This window comes from Pelophylax lessonae (assembly GCF_965119305.1).
Source record: "Pelophylax lessonae genome assembly, chromosome: 13".
NCBI classification, from domain to species: Eukaryota; Metazoa; Chordata; class Amphibia; order Anura; family Ranidae; genus Pelophylax; species Pelophylax lessonae.
Genome location: NC_138780.1, coordinates 86,805,427 through 86,822,508, shown reverse-complemented (window position 1 = coordinate 86,822,508; position 17,082 = coordinate 86,805,427).

Below are 17,082 nucleotides of genomic sequence, written 5' to 3'. Positions count from 1 at the left end.
CTATGATGGAGCTCCTGGAGCGGAATATGACATGGAGGGTGCGAAAGAGAGGGGGGAATCGAGAGCTGCGCGGAAAAGGAGGCAAGGGTGGGTAGAGAGAAAATGACGGTGGAAGGGGCGAGCGGAGGAGAAAACATCCTCCCAGCGACAGCGAGGAGCTATGATGGAGCTCCTGGAGCGGAATATGACATGGAGGGTGCGAAAGAGAGGGGGGAATCGAGAGCTGCGCGGAGAAGGAGGCAAGGGTGGGTAGAGAGAAAATGACGGTGGAAGGGGCGAGCGGAGGAGAAAACATCCTCCCAGCGACAGTGAGGAGCTATGATGGAACTCCTGGAGCGGAATATGACATGGAGGGTGCGAAAGAGAGGGGGGAATCGAGAGCTGCGCGGAAAAGGAGGCAAGGGTGGGTAGAGAGAAAATGACGGTGGAAGGGGCGAGCGGAGGAGAAAACATCCTCCCAGAGACAGCAAGGAGCTATGATGGAGCTCCTGGAGCGGAATATGACATGGAGGGTGCGAAAGAGAGGGGGGAATCGAGAGCTGCGCGGAGAAGGAGGCAAGGGTGGGTAGAGAGAAAATGACGGTGGAAGGGGCGAGCGGAGGAGAAAACATCCTCCCAGCGACAGCGAGGAGCTATGATGGAGCTCCTGGAGCGGAATATGACATGGAGGGTGCGAAAGAGAGGGGGGAATCGAGAGCTGCGCGGAGAAGGAGGCAAGGGTGGGTAGAGAGAAAATGACGGTGGAAGGGGCGAGCGGAGGAGAAAACATCCTCCCAGCGACAGTGAGGAGCTATGATGGAACTCCTGGAGCGGAATATGACATGGAGGGTGCGAAAGAGAGGGGGGAATCGAGAGCTGCGCGGAAAAGGAGGCAAGGGTGGGTAGAGAGAAAATGACGGTGGAAGGGGCGAGCGGAGGAGAAAACATCCTCCCAGCGACAGCAAGGAGCTATGATGGAGCTCCTGGAGCGGAATATGACATGGAGGGTGCGAAAGAGAGGGGGGAATCGAGAGCTGCGCGGAAAAGGAGGCAAGGGTGGGTAGAGAGAAAATGACGGTGGAAGGGGCGAGCGGAGGAGAAAACATCCTCCCAGCGACAGTGAGGAGCTATGATGGAACTCCTGGAGCGGAATATGACATGGAGGGTGCGAAAGAGAGGGGGGAATCGAGAGCTGCGCGGAAAAGGAGGCAAGGGGGGGTAGAGAGAAAATGATGGTGGAAGGGGCGAGCGGAGGAGAAAACATCCTCCCAGCGACAGTGAGGAGCTATGATGGAACTCCTGGAGCGGAATATGACATGGAGGGTGCGAAAGAGAGGGGGGAATCGAGAGCTGCGCGGAAAAGGAGGCAAGGGTGGGTAGAGAGAAAATGACGGTGGAAGGGGCGAGCGGAGGAGAAAACATCCTCCCAGCGACAGTGAGGAGCTATGATGGAACTCCTGGAGCGGAATATGACATGGAGGGTGCGAAAGAGAGGGGGGAATCGAGAGCTGCGCGGAAAAGGAGGCAAGGGTGGGTAGAGAGAAAATGACGGTGGAAGGGGCGAGCGGAGGAGAAAACATCCTCCCAGCGACAGCAAGGAGCTATGATGGAGCTCCTGGAGCGGAATATGACATGGAGGGTGCGAAAGAGAGGGGGGAATCGAGAGCTGCGCGGAAAAGGAGGCAAGGGTGGGTAGAGAGAAAATGACGGTGGAAGGGGCAAGCGGAGGAGAAAACTTCCTCCCAGCGACAGTGAGGAGCTATGATGGAGCTCCTGGAGCGGAATATGACATGGAGGGTGCGCAAGAGAGGGGGGAATCGAGAGCTGCGCGGAAAAGGAGGAAAGGGTGGGTAGAGAGAAAATGACGGTGGAAGGGGCGAGCAGAGGAGAAAAAATCCTCCCAGCGACAGCGAGGAGCTATGATGGAGCTCCTGGAGCGGAATATGACATGGAGGGTGCGAAAGAGAGGGGGGAATCGAGAGCTGCGCGGAGAAGGAGGCAAGGGTGGGTAGAGAGAAAATGACGGTGGAAGGGGCGAGCGGAGGAGAAAACATCCTCCCAGCAACAGCGAGGAGCTATGATGGAGCTCCTGGAGCGGAATATGACATGGAGGGTGCGAAAGAGAGGGGGGAATCGAGAGCTGTGTGGAAAAGGAGGCAAGGGTGGGTAGAAAGAAAATGACGGTGGAAGGGGCGAGCGGAGGAGAAAACATCCTCCCAGCGACAGCGAGGAGCTATGATGGAGCTCCTGGAGCGGAATATGACATGGAGGGTGCGAAAGAGAGGGGGGAATCGAGAGCTGCGCGGAAAAGGAGGCAAGGGTGGGTAGAGAGAAAATGACGGTGGAAGGGGCGAGCGGAGGAGAAAACATCCTCCCAGCGACAGCGAAGAGCTATGATGGAGCTCCTGGAGCGGAATATGACATGGAGGGTGCGAAAGAGAGGGGGGAATCGAGAGCTGCGCGGAGAAGGAGGCAAGGGTGGGTAGAGAGAAAATGACGGTGGAAGGGGCGAGCGGAGGAGAAAACATCCTCCCAGCGACAGTGAGGAGCTATGATGGAACTCCTGGAGCGGAATATGACATGGAGGGTGCGAAAGAGAGGGGGGAATCGAGAGCTGCGCGGAAAAGGAGGCAAGGGTGGGTAGAGAGAAAATGACGGTGGAAGGGGCGAGCGGAGGAGAAACCTTCCTCCCAGCGACAGTGAGGAGCTATGATGGAACTCCTGGAGCGAAATATGACATGGAGGGTGCGAAAGAGAGGGGGGAATCGAGAGCTGCGCGGAGAAGGAGGCAAGGGTGGGTAGAGAGAAAATGACGGTGGAAGGGGCGAGCGGAGGAGAAAACATCCTCCCAGCGACAGCGAGGAGCTATGATGGAGCTCCTGGAGCAGAATATGACATGGAGGGTGCGAAAGAGAGGGGGGAATCGAGAGCTGCGCGGAAAAGGAGGCAAGGGTGGGTAGAGAGAAAATGACGGTGGAAGGGGCGAGCGGAGGAGAAAACATCCTCCCAGCGACAGCGAGGAGCTATGATGGAGCTCCTGGAGCGGAATATGACATGGAGGGTGCGAAAGAGAGGGGGGAATCGAGAGCTGCGCGGAAAAGGAGGAAAGGGTGGGTAGAGAGAAAATGACGGTGGAAGGGGCGAGCGGAGGAGAAAACATCCTCCCAGCAACAGCGAGGAGCTATGATGGAGCTCCTGGAGCGGAATATGACATGGAGGGTGCGAAAGAGAGGGGGGAATCGAGAGCTGCGCGGAGAAGGAGGCAAGGGTGGGTAGAGAGAAAATGACGGTGGAAGGGGCGAGCGGAGGAGAAAACATCCTCCCAGCGACAGCGAGGAGCTATGATGGAGCTCCTGGAGCAGAATATGGCATGGAGGGTGCGAAAGAGAGGGGGGAATCGAGAGCGGCGCGGAGAAGGAGGCAAGGGTGGGTGGAGAGAAAATGACGGCGGAAGCGGCGAGCAGAGGAGAAAACATCCTCCCAGCGACAGCGAGGAGCTATGTTGGAGCTCCTGGAGCTGGATGTAATATGGAGGGTGCGAGAGAGAGGAGGGAATCGAGAGCTGCGCGGAGAAGGAGGCAAGGGTGGGTAGAGAGAAAATGACGGTGGAAGGGGCGAGCGGAGGAGAAAACATCCTCCCAGCGACAGCGAGGAGCTATGATGGAGCTCCTGGAGCTGGATGTAATATGGAGGGTGCGAGAGAGAGGAGGGAATCGAGAGCAGCGCGGAGAAGGAGGCAAGGGTGGGTAGAGAGAAAATGACGGTGGAAGGGGCGAGTGGAGGAGAAAACATCCTCCCAGCGACAGCGAAGAGCTATGATGGAGCTCCTGGAGCTGGATGTAATATGGAGGGTGCGAGAGAGAGGAGGGAATCGAGAGCTGCGCGGAGAAGGAGGCAAGGGTGGGTAGAGAGAAAATGACGGTGGAAGGGGCGAGCGGAGGAGAAAACATCCTCCCAGCGACAGCGAGGAGCTATGATGGAGCTCCTGGAGCGGAATATGACATGGAGGGTGCGAAAGAGAGCGGGGAATCGAGAGCTGCGCGGAGAAGGAGGCAAGGGTGGGTAGAGAGAAAATGACGGTGGAAGGGGCGAGCGGAGGAGAAAACATCCTCCCAGCGACAGTGAGGAGCTATGATGGAACTCCTGGAGCGGAATATGACATGGAGGGTGCGAAAGAGAGGGGGGAATCGAGAGCTGCGCGGAAAAGGAGGCAAGGGTGGGTAGAGAGAAAATGACGGTGGAAGGGGCGAGCGGAGGAGAAAACATCCTCCCAGCGACAGCGAGGAGCTATGATGGAGCTCCTGGAGCGGAATATGACATGGAGGGTGCGCAAGAGAGGGGGGAATCGAGAGCTGCGCGGAAAAGGAGGAAAGGGTGGGTAGAGAGAAAATGACGGTGGAAGGGGCGAGCAGAGGAGAAAACATCCTCCCAGCGACAGCGAGGAGCTATGATGGAGCTCCTGGAGCGGAATATGACATGGAGGGTGCGAAAGAGAGGGGGGAATCGAGAGCTGTGCGGAGAAGGAGGCAAGGGTGGGTAGAGAGAAAATGACGGTGGAAGGGGCGAGCGGAGGAGAAAACATCCTCCCAGCAACAGCGAGGAGCTATGATGGAGCTCCTGGAGCGGAATATGACATGGAGGGTGCGAAAGAGAGGGGGGAATCGAGAGCTGCGTGGAAAAGGAGGCAAGGGTGGGTAGAGAGAAAATGACGGTGGAAGGGGAGAGCGGAGGAGAAAACATCCTCCCAGCGACAGCGAGGAGCTATGATGGAGCTCCTGGAGCGGAATATGACATGGAGGGTGCGAAAGAGAGGGGGGAATCGAGAGCTGCGCGGAAAAGGAGGCAAGGGTGGGTAGAGAGAAAATGACGGTGGAAGGGGCGAGCGGAGGAGAAAACATCCTCCCAGCGACAGCGAGGAGCTATGATGGAGCTCCTGGAGCGGAATATGACATGGAGGGTGCGAAAGAGAGGGGGGAATCGAGAGCTGCGCGGAAAAGGAGGAAAGGGTGAGTAGAGAGAAAATGACGGTGGAAGGGGCGAGCGGAGGAGAAAACATCCTCCCAGCGACAGCGAAGAGCTATGATGGAGCTCCTGGAGCGGAATATGACATGGAGGGTGCGAAAGAGAGGGGGGAATCGAGAGCTGCGCGGAGAAGGAGGCAAGGGTGGGTAGAGAGAAAATGACGGTGGAAGGGGCGAGCGGAGGAGAAAACATCCTCCCAGCGACAGTGAGGAGCTATGATGGAACTCCTGGAGCGGAATATGACATGGAGGGTGCGAAAGAGAGGGGGGAATCGAGAGCTGCGCGGAAAAGGAGGCAAGGGTGGGTAGAGAGAAAATGACGGTGGAAGGGACGAGCGGAGGAGAAAACATCCTCCCAGCGACAGCGAGGAGCAATGATGGAGCTCCTGGAGCGGAATATGACATGGAGGGTGCGCAAGAGAGGGGGGAATCGAGAGCTGCGCGGAAAAGGAGGAAAGGGTGGGTAGAGAGAAAATGACGGTGGAAGGGGCGAGCAGAGGAGAAAACATCCTCCCAGCGACAGCGAGGAGCTATGATGGAGCTCCTGGAGCGGAATATGACATGGAGGGTGCGAAAGAGAGGGGGGAATCGAGAGCTGTGCGGAGAAGGAGGCAAGGGTGGGTAGAGAGAAAATGACGGTGGAAGTGGCGAGCGGAGGAGAAAACATCCTCCCAGCAACAGCGAGGAGCTATGATGGAGCTCCTGGAGTGGAATATGACATGGAGGGTGCGAAAGAGAGGGGGGAATCGAGAGCTGCGTGGAAAAGGAGGCAAGGGTGGGTAGAAAGAAAATGACGGTGGAAGGGGCGAGCGGAGGAGAAAACATCCTCCCAGCGACAGCGAGGAGCTATGATGGAGCTCCTGGAGCGGAATATGACATGGAGGGTGCGAAAGAGAGGGGGGAATCGAGAGCTGCGCGGAAAAGGAGGAAAGGGTGGGTAGAGAGAAAATGACGGTGGAAGGGGCGAGCAGAGGAGAAAACATCCTCCCAGCGACAGCGAGGAGCTATGATGGAGCTCCTGGAGCGGAATATGACATGGAGGGTGCGAAAGAGAGGGGGGAATTGAGAGCTGCGCGGAGAAGGAGGCAAGGGTGGGTAGAGAGAAAATGACGGTGGAAGGGGCGAGCGGAGGAGAAAACATCCTCCCAGCGACAGCGAGGAGCTATGATGGAGCTCCTGGAGCGGAATATGACATGGAGGGTGCGCAAGAGAGGGGGGAATCGAGAGCTGCGCGGAAAAGGAGGAAAGGGTGGGTAGAGAGAAAATGACGGTGGAAGGGGCGAGCAGAGGAGAAAACATCCTCCCAGCGACAGCGAGGAGCTATGATGGAGCTCCTGGAGCGGAATATGACATGGAGGGTGCGAAAGAGAGGGGGGAATCGAGAGCTGTGCGGAGAAGGAGGCAAGGGTGGGTAGAGAGAAAATGACGGTGGAAGGGGCGAGCGGAGGAGAAAACATCCTCCCAGCAACAGCGAGGAGCTATGATGGAGCTCCTGGAGCGGAATATGACATGGAGGGTGCGAAAGAGAGGGGGGAATCGAGAGCTGCGTGGAAAAGGAGGCAAGGGTGGGTAGAAAGAAAATGACGGTGGAAGGGGCGAGCGGAGGAGAAAACATCCTCCCAGCGACAGCGAGGAGCTATGATGGAGCTCCTGGAGCGGAATATGACATGGAGGGTGCGAAAGAGAGGGGGGAATCGAGAGCTGCGCGGAAAAGGAGGAAAGGGTGGGTAGAGAGAAAATGACGGTGGAAGGGGCGAGCAGAGGAGAAAACATCCTCCCAGCGACAGCGAGGAGCTATGATGGAGCTCCTGGAGCGGAATATGACATGGAGGGTGCGAAAGAGAGGGGGGAATTGAGAGCTGCGCGGAGAAGGAGGCAAGGGTGGGTAGAGAGAAAATGACGGTGGAAGGGGCGAGCGGAGGAGAAAACATCCTCCCAGCGACAGCGAGGAGCTATGATGGAGCTCCTGGAGCGGAATATGACATGGAGGGTGCGAAAGAGAGGGGGGAATCGAGAGCTGCGCGGAAAAGGAGGAAAGGGTGGGTAGAGAGAAAATGACGGTGGAAGGGGCGAGCGGAGGAGAAAACATCCTCCCAGCGACAGCGAGGAGCTATGATGGAGCTCCTGGAGTGGAATATGACATGGAGGGTGCGAAAGAGAGGGGGGAATCGAGAGCTGCGCGGAAAAGGAGGCAAGGGTGGGTAGAGAGAAAATGACGGTGGAAGGGGCGAGCGGAGGAGAAAACATCCTCCCAGCGACAGCGAGGAGCTATGATGGAGCTCCTGGAGCAGAATATGACATGGAGGGTGCGAAAGAGAGGGGGGAATCGAGAGCTGCGCGGAAAAGGAGGAAAGGGTGAGTAGAGAGAAAATGACGGTGGAAGGGGCGAGCGGAGGAGAAAACATCCTCCCAGCGACAGCGAAGAGCTATGATGGAGCTCCTGGAGCGGAATATGACATGGAGGGTGCGAAAGAGAGGGGGGAATCGAGAGCTGCGCGGAAAAGGAGGCAAGGGTGGGTAGAGAGAAAATGACGGTGGAAGGGGCGAGCGGAGGAGAAAACATCCTCCCAGCGACAGCGAGGAGCTATGATGGAGCTCCTGGAGCGGAATATGACATGGAGGGTGCGCAAGAGAGGGGGGAATCGAGAGCTGCGCGGAAAAGGAGGAAAGGGTGGGTAGAGAGAAAATGACGGTGGAAGGGGCGAGCAGAGGAGAAAACATCCTCCCAGCGACAGCGAGGAGCTATGATGGAGCTCCTGGAGCGGAATATGACATGGAGGGTGCGAAAGAGAGGGGGGAATCGAGAGCTGTGCGGAGAAGGAGGCAAGGGTGGGTAGAGAGAAAATGACGGTGGAAGGGGCGAGCGGAGGAGAAAACATCCTCCCAGCAACAGCGAGGAGCTATGATGGAGCTCCTGGAGCGGAATATGACATGGAGGGTGCGAAAGAGAGGGGGGAATCGAGAGCTGCGTGGAAAAGGAGGCAAGGGTGGGTAGAAAGAAAATGACGGTGGAAGGGGCGAGCGGAGGAGAAAACATCCTCCCAGCGACAGCGAGGAGCTATGATGGAGCTCCTGGAGCGGAATATGACATGGAGGGTGCGAAAGAGAGGGGGGAATCGAGAGCTGCGCGGAAAAGGAGGAAAGGGTGGGTAGAGAGAAAATGACGGTGGAAGGGGCGAGCAGAGGAGAAAACATCCTCCCAGCGACAGCGAGGAGCTATGATGGAGCTCCTGGAGCGGAATATGACATGGAGGGTTCGAAAGAGAGGGGGGAATCGAGAGCTGCGCGGAGAAGGAGGCAAGGGTGGGTAGAGAGAAAATGACGGTGGAAGGGGCGAGCGGAGGAGAAAACATCCTCCCAGCGACAGCGAGGAGCTATGATGGAGCTCCTGGAGTGGAATATGACATGGAGGGTGCGAAAGAGAGGGGGGAATCGAGAGCTGCGCGGAAAAGGAGGCAAGGGTGGGTAGAGAGAAAATGACGGTGGAAGGGGCGAGCGGAGGAGAAAACATCCTCCCAGCGACAGTGAGGAGCTATGATGGAACTCCTGGAGCGGAATATGACATGGAGGGTGCGAAAGAGAGGGGGGAATCGAGAGCTGCGCGGAAAAGGAGGCAAGGGTGGGTAGAGAGAAAATGACGGTGGAAGGGGCGAGCGGAGGAGAAAACATCCTCCCAGCGACAGCGATTAGCTATGATGGAGCTCCTGGAGCGGAATATGACATGGAGGGTGCGAAAGAGAGGGGGGAATCGAGAGCTGCGCGGAGAAGGAGGCAAGGGTGGGTAGAGAGAAAATGACGGTGGAAGGGGCGAGCGGAGGAGAAAACATCCTCCCAGCGACAGTGAGGAGCTATGATGGAACTCCTGGAGCGGAATATGACATGGAGGGTGCGAAAGAGAGGGGGGAATCGAGAGCTGCGCGGAAAAGGAGGCAAGGGTGGGTAGAGAGAAAATGACGGTGGAAGGGGCGAGCGGAGGAGAAAACATCCTCCCAGCGACAGCAAGGAGCTATGATGGAGCTCCTGGAGCGGAATATGACATGGAGGGTGCGAAAGAGAGGGGGGAATCGAGAGCTGCGCGGAAAAGGAGGCAAGGGTGGGTAGAGAGAAAATGAAGGTGGAAGGGGCGAGCGGAGGAGAAAACTTCCTCCCAGCGACAGTGAGGAGCTATGATGGAACTCCTGGAGCGGAATATGACATGGAGGGTGCGAAAGAGAGGGGGGAATCGAGAGCTGCGCGGAAAAGGAGGCAAGGGTGGGTAGAGAGAAAATGACGGTGGAAGGGGCGAGCGGAGGAGAAAACATCCTCCCAGCGACAGTGAGGAGCTATGATGGAACTCCTGGAGCAGAATATGACATGGAGGGTGCGAAAGAGAGGGGGGAATCGAGAGCTGCGCGGAAAAGGAGGCAAGGGTGGGTAGAGAGAAAATGACGGTGGAAGGGGCGAGCGGAGGAGAAAACATCCTCCCAGCGACAGCGAGGAGCTATGATGGAGCTCCTGGAGCGGAATATGACATGGAGGGTGCGAAAGAGAGGGGGGAATCGAGAGCTGCGCGGAAAAGGAGGAAAGGGTGGGTAGAGAGAAAATGACGGTGGAAGGGGCGAGCGGAGGAGAAAACATCCTCCCAGCGACAGCGAAGAGCTATGATGGAGCTCCTGGAGCGGAATATGACATGGAGGGTGCGAAAGAGAGGGGGGAATCGAGAGCTGCGCGGAAAAGGAGGAAAGGGTGGGTAGAGAGAAAATGACGGTGGAAGGGGCGAGCGGAGGAGAAAACATCCTCCCAGCGACAGCGAAGAGCTATGATGGAGCTCCTGGAGCGGAATATGACATGGAGGGTGCGAAAGAGAGGGGGGAATCGAGAGCTGCGCGGAGAAGGAGGCAAGGGTGGGTAGAGAGAAAATGACGGTGGAAGGGGCGAGCAGAGGAGAAAACATCCTCCCAGCGACAGCGAGGAGCTATGATGGAGCTCCTGGAGCGGAATATGACATGGAGGGTGCGAAAGAGAGGGGGGAATTGAGAGCTGCGCGGAGAAGGAGGCAAGGGTGGGTAGAGAGAAAATGACGGTGGAAGGGGCGAGCGGAGGAGAAAACATCCTCCCAGCGACAGCGAGGAGCTATGATGGAGCTCCTGGAGCGGAATATGACATGGAGGGTGCGAAAGAGAGGGGGGAATCGAGAGCTGCGCGGAAAAGGAGGAAAGGGTGGGTAGAGAGAAAATGACGGTGGAAGGGGCGAGCGGAGGAGAAAACATCCTCCCAGCGACAGCGAAGAGCTATGATGGAGCTCCTGGAGCGGAATATGACATGGAGGGTGCGAAAGAGAGGGGGGAATCGAGAGCTGCGCGGAAAAGGAGGAAAGGGTGGGTAGAGAGAAAATGACGGTGGAAGGGGCGAGCGGAGGAGAAAACATCCTCCCAGCGACAGCGAAGAGCTATGATGGAGCTCCTGGAGCGGAATATGACATGGAGGGTGCGAAAGAGAGGGGGGAATCGAGAGCTGCGCGGAGAAGGAGGCAAGGGTGGGTAGAGAGAAAATGACGGTGGAAGGGGCGAGCAGAGGAGAAAACATCCTCCCAGCGACAGCGAGGAGCTATGATGGAGCTCCTGGAGCGGAATATGACATGGAGGGTGCGAAAGAGAGGGGGGAATTGAGAGCTGCGCGGAGAAGGAGGCAAGGGTGGGTAGAGAGAAAATGACGGTGGAAGGGGCGAGCGGAGGAGAAAACATCCTCCCAGCGACAGCGAGGAGCTATGATGGAGCTCCTGGAGCGGAATATGACATGGAGGGTGCGAAAGAGAGGGGGGAATCGAGAGCTGCGCGGAAAAGGAGGAAAGGGTGGGTAGAGAGAAAATGACGGTGGAAGGGGCGAGCGGAGGAGAAAACATCCTCCCAGCGACAGCGAGGAGCTATGATGGAGCTCCTGGAGTGGAATATGACATGGAGGGTGCGAAAGAGAGGGGGGAATCGAGAGCTGCGCGGAAAAGGAGGCAAGGGTGGGTAGAGAGAAAATGACGGTGGAAGGGGCGAGCGGAGGAGAAAACATCCTCCCAGCGACAGCGAGGAGCTATGATGGAGCTCCTGGAGCAGAATATGACATGGAGGGTGCGAAAGAGAGGGGGGAATCGAGAGCTGCGCGGAAAAGGAGGAAAGGGTGAGTAGAGAGAAAATGACGGTGGAAGGGGCGAGCGGAGGAGAAAACATCCTCCCAGCGACAGCGAAGAGCTATGATGGAGCTCCTGGAGCGGAATATGACATGGAGGGTGCGAAAGAGAGGGGGGAATCGAGAGCTGCGCGGAGAAGGAGGCAAGGGTGGGTAGAGAGAAAATGACGGTGGAAGGGGCGAGCGGAGGAGAAAACATCCTCCCAGCGACAGTGAGGAGCTATGATGGAACTCCTGGAGCGGAATATGACATGGAGGGTGCGAAAGAGAGGGGGGAATCGAGAGCTGCGCGGAAAAGGAGGCAAGGGTGGGTAGAGAGAAAATGACGGTGGAAGGGGCGAGCGGAGGAGAAAACATCCTCCCAGCGACAGCGAGGAGCTATGATGGAGCTCCTGGAGCGGAATATGACATGGAGGGTGCGCAAGAGAGGGGGGAATCGAGAGCTGCGCGGAAAAGGAGGAAAGGGTGGGTAGAGAGAAAATGACGGTGGAAGGGGCGAGCAGAGGAGAAAACATCCTCCCAGCGACAGCGAGGAGCTATGATGGAGCTCCTGGAGCGGAATATGACATGGAGGGTGCGAAAGAGAGGGGGGAATCGAGAGCTGTGCGGAGAAGGAGGCAAGGGTGGGTAGAGAGAAAATGACGGTGGAAGGGGCGAGCGGAGGAGAAAACATCCTCCCAGCAACAGCGAGGAGCTATGATGGAGCTCCTGGAGCGGAATATGACATGGAGGGTGCGAAAGAGAGGGGGGAATCAAGAGCTGCGTGGAAAAGGAGGCAAGGGTGGGTAGAAAGAAAATGACGGTGGAAGGGGCGAGCGGAGGAGAAAACATCCTCCCAGCGACAGCGAGGAGCTATGATGGAGCTCCTGGAGCGGAATATGACATGGAGGGTGCGAAAGAGAGGGGGGAATCGAGAGCTGCGCGGAAAAGGAGGAAAGGGTGGGTAGAGAGAAAATGACGGTGGAAGGGGCGAGCGGAGGAGAAAACATCCTCCCAGCGACAGCGAGGAGCTATGATGGAGCTCCTGGAGCAGAATATGACATGGAGGGTGCGAAAGAGAGGGGGGAATCGAGAGCTGCGCGGAAAAGGAGGAAAGGGTGAGTAGAGAGAAAATGACGGTGGAAGGGGCGAGCGGAGGAGAAAACATCCTCCCAGCGACAGCGAGGAGCTATGATGGAGCTCCTGGAGCGGAATATGACATGGAGGGTGCGAAAGAGAGGGGGGAATCGAGAGCTGCGCGGAGAAGGAGGCAAGGGTGGGTAGAGAGAAAATGACGGTGGAAGGGGCGAGCGGAGGAGAAAACATCCTCCCAGCGACAGTGAGGAGCTATGATGGAACTCCTGGAGCGGAATATGACATGGAGGGTGTGAAAGAGAGGGGGGAATCGAGAGCTGCGCGGAAAAGGAGGCAAGGGTGGGTAGAGAGAAAATGACGGTGGAAGGGGCGAGCAGAGGAGAAAACATCCTCCCAGCGACAGCGAGGAGCTATGATGGAGCTCCTGGAGCGGAATATGACATGGAGGGTTCGAAAGAGAGGGGGGAATCGAGAGCTGCGCGGAGAAGGAGGCAAGGGTGGGTAGAGAGAAAATGACGGTGGAAGGGGCGAGCGGAGGAGAAAACATCCTCCCAGCGACAGCGAGGAGCTATGATGGAGCTCCTGGAGTGGAATATGACATGGAGGGTGCGAAAGAGAGGGGGGAATCGAGAGCTGCGCGGAAAAGGAGGCAAGGGTGGGTAGAGAGAAAATGACGGTGGAAGGGGCGAGCGGAGGAGAAAACATCCTCCCAGCGACAGTGAGGAGCTATGATGGAACTCCTGGAGCGGAATATGACATGGAGGGTGCGAAAGAGAGGGGGGAATCGAGAGCTGCGCGGAGAAGGAGGCAAGGGTGGGTAGAGAGAAAATGACGGTGGAAGGGGCGAGCGGAGGAGAAAACATCCTCCCAGCGACAGTGAGGAGCTATGATGGAACTCCTGGAGCGGAATATGACATGGAGGGTGTGAAAGAGAGGGGGGAATCGAGAGCTGCGCGGAAAAGGAGGCAAGGGTGGGTAGAGAGAAAATGACGGTGGAAGGGGCGAGCGGAGGAGAAAACATCCTCCCAGCGACAGCAAGGAGCTATGATGGAGCTCCTGGAGCGGAATATGACATGGAGGGTGCGAAAGAGAGGGGGGAATCGAGAGCTGCGCGGAAAAGGAGGCAAGGGTGGGTAGAGAGAAAATGAAGGTGGAAGGGGCGAGCGGAGGAGAAAACTTCCTCCCAGCGACAGTGAGGAGCTATGATGGAACTCCTGGAGCGGAATATGACATGGAGGGTGCGAAAGAGAGGGGGGAATCGAGAGCTGCGCGGAAAAGGAGGCAAGGGTGGGTAGAGAGAAAATGACGGTGGAAGGGGCGAGCGGAGGAGAAAACATCCTCCCAGCGACAGTGAGGAGCTATGATGGAACTCCTGGAGCAGAATATGACATGGAGGGTGCGAAAGAGAGGGGGGAATCGAGAGCTGCGTGGAAAAGGAGGCAAGGGTGGGTAGAGAGAAAATGACGGTGGAAGGGGCGAGCGGAGGAGAAAACATCCTCCCAGCGACAGTGAGGAGCTATGATGGAACTCCTGGAGCGGAATATGACATGGAGGGTGCGAAAGAGAGGGGGGAATCGAGAGCTGCGCGGAAAAGGAGGCAAGGGTGGGTAGAGAGAAAATGACGGTGGAAGGGGCGAGCGGAGGAGAAAACATCCTCCCAGCGACAGCAAGGAGCTATGATGGAGCTCCTGGAGCGGAATATGACATGGAGGGTGCGAAAGAGAGGGGGGAATCGAGAGCTGCGCGGAAAAGGAGGCAAGGGTGGGTAGAGAGAAAATGACGGTGGAAGGGGCGAGCGGAGGAGAAAACATCCTCCCAGCGACAGTGAGGAGCTATGATGGAACTCCTGGAGCGGAATATGACATAGAGGGTGCGAAAGAGAGGGGGGAATCGAGAGCTGCGCGGAAAAGGAGGCAAGGGTGGGTAGAGAGAAAATGACGGTGGAAGGGGCGAGCGGAGGAGAAAACATCCTCCCAGCGACAGTGAGGAGCTATGATGGAACTCCTGGAGCGGAATATGACATGGAGGGTGCGAAAGAGAGGGGGGAATCGAGAGCTGCGCGGAAAAGGAGGCAAGGGTGGGTAGAGAGAAAATGACGGTGGAAGAAGCGAGCGGAGGAGAAAACATCCTCCCAGCGACAGTGAGGAGCTATGATGGAACTCCTGGAGCGGAATATGACATGGAGGGTGCGAAAGAGAGGGGGGAATCGAGAGCTGCGCGGAAAAGGAGGCAAGGGTGGGTAGAGAGAAAATGACGGTGGAAGGGGCGAGCGGAGGAGAAAACATCCTCCCAGCGACAGCAAGGAGCTATGATGGAGCTCCTGGAGCGGAATATGACATGGAGGGTGCGAAAGAGAGGGGGGAATCGAGAGCTGCGCGGAAAAGGAGGCAAGGGTGGGTAGAGAGAAAATGACGGTGGAAGGGGCGAGCGGAGGAGAAAACATCCTCCCAGCGACAGTGAGGAGCTATGATGGAACTCCTGGAGCGGAATATGACATGGAGGGTGCGAAAGAGAGGGGGGAATCGAGAGCTGCGCGGAAAAGGAGGCAAGGGTGGGTAGAGAGAAAATGACGGTGGAAGGGGCGAGCGGAGGAGAAAACATCCTCCCAGCGACAGCGATTAGCTATGATGGAGCTCCTGGAGCGGAATATGACATGGAGGGTGCGAAAGAGAGGGGGGAATCGAGAGCTGCGCGGAGAAGGAGGCAAGGGTGGGTAGAGAGAAAATGACGGTGGAAGGGGCGAGCGGAGGAGAAAACATCCTCCCAGCGACAGTGAGGAGCTATGATGGAACTCCTGGAGCGGAATATGACATGGAGGGTGCGAAAGAGAGGGGGGAATCGAGAGCTGCGCGGAAAAGGAGGCAAGGGTGGGTAGAGAGAAAATGACGGTGGAAGGGGCGAGCGGAGGAGAAAACATCCTCCCAGCGACAGCAAGGAGCTATGATGGAGCTCCTGGAGCGGAATATGACATGGAGAGTGCGAAAGAGAGGGGGGAATCGAGAGCTGCGCGGAAAAGGAGGCAAGGGTGGGTAGAGAGAAAATGACGGTGGAAGGGGCGAGCGGAGGAGAAAACTTCCTCCCAGCGACAGTGAGGAGCTATGATGGAACTCCTGGAGCGGAATATGACATGGAGGGTGCGAAAGAGAGGGGGGAATCGAGAGCTGCGCGGAAAAGGAGGCAAGGGTGGGTAGAGAGAAAATGACGGTGGAAGGGGCGAGCGGAGGAGAAAACATCCTCCCAGCGACAGTGAGGAGCTATGATGGAACTCCTGGAGTGGAATATGACATTGAGGGTGCGAAAGAGAGGGGGGAATCGAGAGCTGCGCGGAAAAGGAGGCAAGGGTGGGTAGAGAGAAAATGACGGTGGAAGGGGCGAGCGGAGGAGAAAACATCCTCCCAGCGACAGCGAGGAGCTATGATGGAGCTCCTGGAGCGGAATATGACATGGAGGGTGCGAAAGAGAGGGGGGAATCGAGAGCTGCGCGGAAAAGGAGGCAAGGGTGGGTAGAGAGAAAATGACGGTGGAAGGGGCGAGCGGAGGAGAAAACTTCCTCCCAGCGACAGTGAGGAGCTATGATGGAACTCCTGGAGCGGAATATGACATGGAGGGTGCGAAAGAGAGGGGGGAATCGAGAGCTGCGCGGAAAAGGAGGCAAGGGTGGGTAGAGAGAAAATGACGGTGGAAGGGGCGAGCGGAGGAGAAAACATCCTCCCAGCGACAGTGAGGAGCTATGATGGAACTCCTGGAGCGGAATATGACATGGAGGGTGCGAAAGAGAGGGGGGAATCGAGAGCTGCGCGGAAAAGGAGGCAAGGGTGGGTAGAGAGAAAATGACGGTGGAAGGGGCGAGCGGAGGAGAAAACATCCTCCCAGTGACAGCAAGGAGCTATGATGGAGCTCCTGGAGCGGAATATGACATGGAGGGTGCGAAAGAGAGGGGGGAATCGAGAGCTGCGCGGAAAAGGAGGCAAGGGTGGGTAGAGAGAAAATGACGGTGGAAGGGGCGAGCGGAGGAGAAAACTTCCTCCCAGCGACAGTGAGGAGCTATGATGGAACTCCTGGAGCGGAATATGACATGGAGGGTGCGAAAGAGAGGGGGGAATCGAGAGCTGCGCGGAAAAGGAGGCAAGGGTGGGTAGAGAGAAAATGACAGTGGAAGGGGCGAGCGGAGGAGAAAACATCCTCCCAGCGACAGTGAGGAGCTATGATGGAACTCCTGGAGCGGAATATGACATGGAGGGTGCGAAAGAGAGGGGGGAATCGAGAGCTGCGCGGAAAAGGAGGCAAGGGTGGGTAGAGAGAAAATGACGGTGGAAGGGGCGAGCGGAGGAGAAAACATCCTCCCAGTGACAGCAAGGAGCTATGATGGAGCTCCTGGAGCGGAATATGACATGGAGGGTGCGAAAGAGAGGGGGGAATCGAGAGCTGCGCGGAAAAGGAGGCAAGGGTGGGTAGAGAGAAAATGACGGTGGAAGGGGCAAGCGGAGGAGAAAACTTCCTCCCAGCGACAGTGAGGAGCTATGATGGAACTCCTGGAGCGGAATATGACATGGAGGGTGCGAAAGAGAGGGGGAAATCGAGAGCTGCGCGGAAAAGGAGGCAAGGGTGGGTAGAGAGAAAATGACAGTGGAAGGGGCGAGCGGAGGAGAAAACATCCTCCCAGCGACAGTGAGGAGCTATGATGGAACTCCTGGAGCGGAATATGACATGGAGGGTGCGAAAGAGAGGGGGGAATCGAGAGCTGCGCGGAAAAGGAGGCAAGGGTGGGTAGAGAGAAAATGACGGTGGAAGGGGCGAGCGGAGGAGAAAACATCCTCCCAGCGACAGCGAGGAGCTATGATGGAGCTCCTGG